At 48.2% G+C, this 7,554-nt stretch overlaps 1 protein-coding gene across 7 annotated transcripts in view; it reads left to right on the forward strand.

The window, feature by feature from the left end:
- Positions 1–1,644: 1,644 nt before the first annotated feature.
- Positions 1,645–7,554, forward strand: part of FOXN3 (forkhead box N3) — a 289,030-nt gene continuing 283,120 nt past the window's right edge. For 2 of the 7 annotated variants that reach the window (XM_006754726.2, XM_006754728.2), the window contains exon 1: positions 1,645–1,755. The gene's annotated coding sequence lies outside the window, so the exon portion shown is untranslated. The remainder of the gene's footprint in view (positions 1,756–7,554) is intronic. The other 5 variants (XM_015571466.1, XM_015571468.1, XM_006754729.2 and 2 more) reach the window with 4 other exon arrangements.

Below are 7,554 nucleotides of genomic sequence, written 5' to 3' on the forward strand. Positions count from 1 at the left end.
GAGTCCTGTGCCTACTTTAAAATGTTCTTTCGTGTCTTCCTCCTGGGCAAACCTTCCACAGTTGCTCCTTTAAGCTCCCTTCTATAGAAAATGCAGTACAGAAAGGACAGAAAAGCAAGCTGGATTCAGAAACCTTTGAGTCCCCTGATTTATTAGATGCCAATTTCTAAACATAAACAACAGATGCCACAGGCGCCTTAGCATTTACCTGTTTGTACCTGAAAGTGTTTTTGTCTCACCTGGATCACCTTCCACGTGACTCCAGTATCAGCCAGACCTGGCTACTCCATGCACCCTGAATAGACTTCATGCTTGCTCCTCTCTGGGTCTTTGCTTAAGCTATTGCTTGGTCCTCCTGGTCAAAATTCTGTTCAGATCTCAAGGCCCATTAGTATTGCTATTGTCTTGATGCTTTCTCCTATCTGCCCCCCTCCTCACCGCCACCAGAAACAAATGTCTCCTCCGAAACCTTCTGTTCGTTACAGGAAATAACACAGTCTGTCTGTATTTGAGTTACCTACATACATGTCTTATCTCCCACAGTGGACAATACATTTCTCCAAGGTGGCCATCCCATCATCTCTCTGTGACCCCTCCATCTTCCTCCCAGTCTCCAGCTCAGTACTTTGCCCTTCATTGAAGTGTAACATGCATCAGGGTAGGAGAATTTTGGTTTACAACAACAGACTGGATGTCTTTGGATGGGTGGATAAATGAAAGATCAGAATCACTCGAAGGGCTTGTGAAAACAGATCGCTGGAGCCCACCTCCAAATATTCAGATTCAGGTGGTCTTGGGTGGGGGCCGAGAATTTGCATTTCCAACAAACTCATGGGGATGCTCATGCTGCTATTCCAGGGACTATCATCTGGGAACCACTGATTCAGTGGATTTATTTCCTAGGATTCTCACACTAACCTCATCGGGTCATACCACTGTTTTTAGTAGACCGTCTAATTGATCTATATCCCTTGAGGCGAAGGCCCAAAAGAATAAATAAATAAAAATACCTTCCATCCAACTATGATGCAATCCACCCCATGTACCAACTTTCCTATTTTGCAAGCTTATGGGTTAAACTGTGGCTCAGAAGCTTGCAGCCCATTAGTGAGCTTTAGCTAGAGGGGACCGTTTGCCCCAGGAGTAGAGCCGGAGTCATTTTCTGTTACAGCAGCAGGATAGAGAGCCCTTGAGTTTGTGCCTGTGGACCCGGCTTACCCGGTGGGTGAAGGCCGGTCCACGTGGTTCCGCACCGGCCAACAGTGCTTCTTGGTGCTCTGAGGTCTCTCCTTTATTCGCACAGGTGTTTCAGCGGCAACCATAGTAAAATAAAGCAATCTCACAAATGTTTCAATAGCAGTTGTAGTAACAGAAGATAATCTCACAGTGTCTCTGGCCTGCGTTTTCACATCTCTGGGTCCTTTTGTGCCCTGTGAGTCAGTTTCAAGAATACTCCATCGTGAAAGACCCGGTGTTTCAATAAACTTTCCAAGCAACAAAGAGGTGCTGTTGCAATCGGCGCTGTCACTGAAGTGTGGCATCTTGTAGAGCCCGGCCAGAGATGGCCTTCACTGTGGCTGAGAGGGTCCTCGCTCCTCCTCTGCTCTAACCCCATCTTCCTTCTGCTCCTCTCCACCAGCCATTAGAAGCATCATCTCCCGGAAGACCGCGGTTCTGGTGACAATGGAGGCTTCTCTGTCCTTCCCGTGACTGGAGCAATGCTGACCTCGGTTTCCTGGACCCATTCTGACTCAGGTAACCACGGTCGGTCTTCACCAGCTCGCTTACACCTCACAGCGACTGCACGGAATAAATGAAATACCAACGCTATTCCACATGTACATGCAGATGCCAAATTGATCGTCTACATCAATTGGTATCCGCCCCTCTTCCTCCCAATCTTCTTAATGATCAAATTATGCAGCTGATCAGACTGGCAATGTGGTCAATCCAATGTAGGCATTAAGATAATGAAAACGTCGAATCACATCTTCATTTGAAGTTTGGGTGCGTTCCATAGGCACACAAAGTGAAGGGAACCTTGCTGGGAATTTTTCATGTGGAAACTGGATTCTACCGTACTTCCTCTGAATCATTTTCTTTCTCATCCGACCACATACTAGTATTACTCGAATTAATCTTTCTTATGTTATACCTTTTAATGGAGGTCGTGAATATTACTGAGTATGGGTTATGTGTTCTCGGGTCAGATGGGGCTAAAATATGTGTTCCTGGGACAGGCGTGGGGCTCACAGTTTAGCCACAGACCCAGGGCCCACCCACTCATGAGAGGGTGGCAGATGGTGTTGCATGTGGGGCTGGGGCTGGGGCTGGGGCTGGGCAGTGATGGTAGCTCTCTGGTTCAGGGAATTGAGAGACTTTTAGGACTGGAACTGAAATAACTAGGGAGGAATCCATGGAAGAGGGAGGGCGTGGGCTGGGCTTTATCACTGTGGGTCATTAGGCCAGGAGGCGGGGAGAGGAGCAGCTTGGCGCCTGGGTGGGAAGATGGGAATGAGCCCGCAGTGAGCCCAGGTAACGGGGGCCCTGGCTGCCTGGAATAGGACCCTGATTCTCACCTGCCCCGTTACGGTGTGGCCTTGGCTGGCAGCTTCCTTCAGGGACAGCGGTCATTGTCACTGCAGCCCTGGCTTTGGCTGCCACTCTGCTGGCCTTTTCTGCTCCTTTGGGTTTGTCCACACCCGGCTTCTCCCTGTCTACCTGCTTATTGACTCTTCTCTTACACACCTGCACCCCTTCCCTCCAAGCTCTGCCTGGCAGGTGTGGCTTGAAAAGGCTTTGGGATGAACCAGGGATCGTGTGAGGTCAGTACCTGGTGATTCACAAGGTGCTATTCTGGGCTGAGGAGTGGAATTGACAGGTAGGGAGCATCAGCCCAGGACACGTGTTTATAAGTTGATGCCGAGAGTGTATCTAGAGAGTTCCGAAAGCCGGAAGTCAGGGGAGTCTCAGGGCTGCGTGAGGGACCACAGTCAGGGATGGGGAGCACATGCCCTGATTAGCCCCGAGATGGCCAGGTACATGCTGCCCACGCCTGGCTCTTTTCCAGGGTTGCTCTTGGATAAAGCAGTGGCGGCTTTCGCTGGCCTGGGTCTTGAGGATAGTGCTGAGAGTTGTCTTCTGAGGCACCTGCTCTTCCTGTCAGGCCACAGTCCACTGTCCCGCACGCTCAGGTGCTCCTGCAGCTGAGTCCCGCTGACCCCGGAGCTTGGGCCTTCCTGGAGGCAGAGCCTGGATCGCAGCCACGAGTGTGTCTGCCTGTAGCCAGTGTTATGAGGTTCCAAGCTTCCTCCGTGTTGTGACACCTACATCTTCAAACACGGCTTCCTGGCTGCTGCAATGTGTGTGGGGGGAAAAGTTGAGAACACACACTCATTCTTAACTGCCGTAGCCTGGAAATGACCCAAACCAGCTTTACATCCACAGCCCATTGGCCAGAATTAGTCACATGACCCTGCCTTGCTTCCCCGAGGCTGGGAAGTAGGGCAGAGCAGAGGATTGTCCCTGTAATACTGTGTCACCGGGGGAAACCCCATACTTTTTCTATGCTTGCCACGTGTTTGGTCATTATTAAAGGGTCAGGAACCCAGCCCTATAATTTTTTCACATAGTTTATTATATTAAAAAAGATTTTTTTTATTTCAGAAAGGAAAGGAGAGGGAGAGATAGAAACATCAATGATGAGAGAGAATCATTGTTCTCCTGCCTCCTGCATGCTCCCGACTGGGGATCGAGCCCACAACCCAGGCATGTGCCCTGATTGGGAATGGAACCATGACCTTCTGATTCCTAGGTCAATGCTCAACCATTGAGCCATACCAGCTGGTCTACATAGTTTATTAAAGGTGCAAATAAGATGTATGAAGGCGCTTTGAAAGGTATCATGAGTTGTAAAATATCTTAAGATACAGTTGTTACTTAATTTCTTTATCACATCTTGAATGGCAGTGGGCTAGCGTCTGGGTAGTCACACACGCCCGGGACTGTCCTAGCATTCGCCAGTTAACCCAACATAATTATCATACAATCCTCCCTTTCACACCCAGAAACATCTGGGTGTAGACTGTAGATTATGTGATCACCCCAGTTTGACCCCACTGGTCATCTTTTGAGATTATTACCTCCTGTTTACTAAGCTTTTTCTAAGTGTCAGACACCGTTCTAAGCTTTTGCCTCCGTTGCTTCATTCAATTTCCAAACTTGTGAGGTAGGTATGAATAGTCTCAGACTAGAGGCCCGGTGCACAAAATTCCTGCATGGGTAGGGTCCCTAGGCCTGTCCTGCAATCAGGGCTGATCAGGTTCCCCACCTCCCGCCTCCTCCTTCCCTGGCTCCCTCAGCACCCTGCCGCCACCACCACCACTGGTCGCCACCATGTTCCACGCCGTCCCCTTGTGGTCAGCGCATGTCATAGCAAGCGATCGAACTACCCGTCTCTCTGTCAAACTCTCAAGGGGGCACTTTGCATATTAGCCTTTTATTATATAGGGTAACACTATAGATTCTTGTAACTACGGATAATGAGGTAACGGAGGCAGAAAGAGTTGAGTTGTTCACGATCACACGGCTCTCCGGGGACAGCACTCAGTTCTGATTCCAGGCCTGACGCTGTGCTCGCAGGCACGAGGTTGAGCCCTTGGCCCCGTGGGGCCCGCACTTTCCTGACACAGGCTTGGGACTCTGTTCCCAGGCCACAAGCTGGGGGAAGGATGCAGCCCTGAGCGGTGAGTTCAGCCTCTTAGGACCCAGACAAGCAGCGAAGATACCAGATGCCCCCCATGCATCTCCAGAACCGGAAAGGAGCAGGACCAGGGCTGTAGTGTGTCTCCTGAGTTCCCTCCAGTCCCTTTCTGTCCCCACTCCCCTGCTGTTGACGGTGTGGCTGGCTTTAAAACGGCATGCGTTTTGCATAGGGAGAAAAGACCGCATTTAGAAATCTTGGGTGGAGTCGAACTCTAGCCAGTGAAGACTTGCCATGTGCTATGCAGCTGGTCCAAACAGGCACCCTCCCAACACAAACAGCTAGGAAAAACCAGGCTCTGTTTTCAGGAAGTTTATGTACAAATTTGTTTATTTAAAAAAAAAAAAAAGCCGCACCACAACCAAAGACCAGTTTTTGCTTGCAGAATAATATCAAACAAAAACCCATCGACTCACAAGCTGGTATTAATTTCCCTGGTTCCTGACCTTCCTAATCAGTGTTCAAAACCAAACCCATGGAATCAAAGGGAACAGTCTCTGAAAATGAACCAAATGTGGCAGACTCATCGATTGCATTGCTTGCTTCACGAACTCATCCCCTCCCTAGAAAATTATAGATGTGCGCTTTCTAAATGTACAAAGAAAACAAAAACAAAAAAAATTCCACTATGAAAGAAAAAGGAAATTTCTAATTCTATCTCATAAACAATATAGGAATAACTTTAAAATATTCTGCTTTAAGCATGCATTTAATTTGTGCTCTGGGAACCAAATAATGTTGCTAAGATAAAGCATTCTAATAATGATTTATGTAAATTTATTTGTACAATGTAATGGTGTAGTTGCCTATAGCAAATTGCTTGGAATATGAAATGACATTTACGAGGTCTTTTTTGTCCCCTGAATGAATGCAATGAAGGAAATGAGAGACTCTAGGAAGCGGGGCGGCGGGGGCGGGGGGAATCCATGTCAATATGGAGTCTGATGCATCCAGAGGCAGAGTCAGCTGGACAGGGTAGAGGGTATGTAAGTAGCCAACAAACGCAATTCCATATGTTTTCCTGTGATGCTCTCATTATTTAAGCCATTTTAAAAGCCACACACACACACACACACACACACACACACACTCACACACACACACACACAGAATGGGAATTTGAGATTCTTAGAAGGCTAGAACTCTTTATCTTAGGAATCCTAAACTTCTCAGACACCAAAGCTCTTTTAAAAAAAAATTATATATATATTTCATTTCAGAGAGGACGGGAGAGGAAGAGAGAAACATTGAGCCCACAACCGGGGCATGTGACCTGACGGGGAATCCAACCTTGACCTACTGCTTCATAGGTCGACACTCAACCACTGAGCCACGCCAGCCAGGCTTTCAGACTAGCCAGTGACAGAGCATCGTTCTCACGGTGCCCCGACAGATGGGGCACTTGCAACATGGGGTACACAGAGGCCAAATGCAATTAAAAACTGGGCAGGTCATCTCAGTTCCCAGTTCCTTCAACGCCAAGGAAGTTATGCTTGAGTCATCCATGGGACCCAAATGTTAAACACAAAACAAAAAAGTCTCCCAAGGACTGATTCATAGGCCCACGGGGGTTTTTCCGATTGGCTGCCCGGTTAGAACCTTTGCTAAGGGCTCTAGGTGTTTCTGGGAAGCGTTTGAATTCAGTGGAAATCCCCATATATGTAACCGAGTTTCTGGACCCAACCAAGCTTGGCCTTGTCGGTGCCCGGTATTTGCCGTAACCTGTGCTGTTTGGAAAAAATGTGGTGTTCACACCTTCGTTGCGGAAGGCATCAATTTTTTCTCAAAGTATTTTTACTATCTCACTTGGCCACTGGGGTTATGTTCACGTGGTAGGCTGAGAGTTGGTATTCTACATACAGGGAGACCGGGGGCCACAAAAGTGACAAAGGGAGACATCGACAGAATCGGGGAGCAGCTCCCATGATGATGTTAGTCCCACTGTCCTCACAAACTGAAGCAGGTGAAAGAAACGTGTGAGCTCTGAAGAGCTTGGTTTATGTAAAACAAGTACTGAGTTTTGGTCCACAATGAGCCATTTTGGAATGGCAGCCACTACCCTGAGAGAAAGGGGTTTGTCTAATTGGATGGAATAACTTTGGGTGGTTAGCTGCAGGCGGCGTCAAGATCCCAGGGCCAAAGTTAGAGCCCCTGAGAGAGAGAGGGCAGAAAGCCTGAACAGGACTGTGAAACAAGGGAAACAACACTGGCTTCAAGGAAAGAGGGGGTGACCTAGGTTTTCAAAGCACAGCCATGCAAAGGGCACACACCATAGAAACTGTGGCCTGTGGCAGGACCGGTTTTCGTGAAGTGGTCCAGGGTCCCTGGGGAGAGGCAGTGGATATTAGGGTGAGAATATAAGCCCTGCTTTCAGGTTCCAGTCCTTCTTTTTAGCTGAGTGACTTTGGGTGTGATTTCTGAGCTGTGGATTCCTAGGCAATAAGGTAAGCACCTGTGCCTCCATTTCCCCGTCTGTAAAATGGGGATAATGATGTTTATCTTATAGAGACAGTGTGATAATTAAATAAAATAATTCTTTTAAAAAAATATATTTTTATTGATTTCAGCAAGGAAGGGAGAGGAAGAGATAGAAACATCCATGATGAGAGAGAATCACTGATTGGCAGCCTCCCACATGCCCCCTACTGGGGATGGAGCCCCAAACCTGGGAATCGAACCATGATCTCCAGGTTCATAGGTCGATGCTCAACCACTGAGCCACGCTGGCTGGGCCAGAAACAGCTTTTAGTGGCTGCACTATTCTCTTCAGTTTCTCCCCCTCCCCCCATCTA

The sequence above is a fragment of the Myotis davidii genome, unplaced genomic scaffold (genome assembly GCF_000327345.1).
Source record: "Myotis davidii unplaced genomic scaffold, ASM32734v1 scaffold732, whole genome shotgun sequence".
Classification (NCBI taxonomy): domain Eukaryota; kingdom Metazoa; phylum Chordata; class Mammalia; order Chiroptera; family Vespertilionidae; genus Myotis; species Myotis davidii.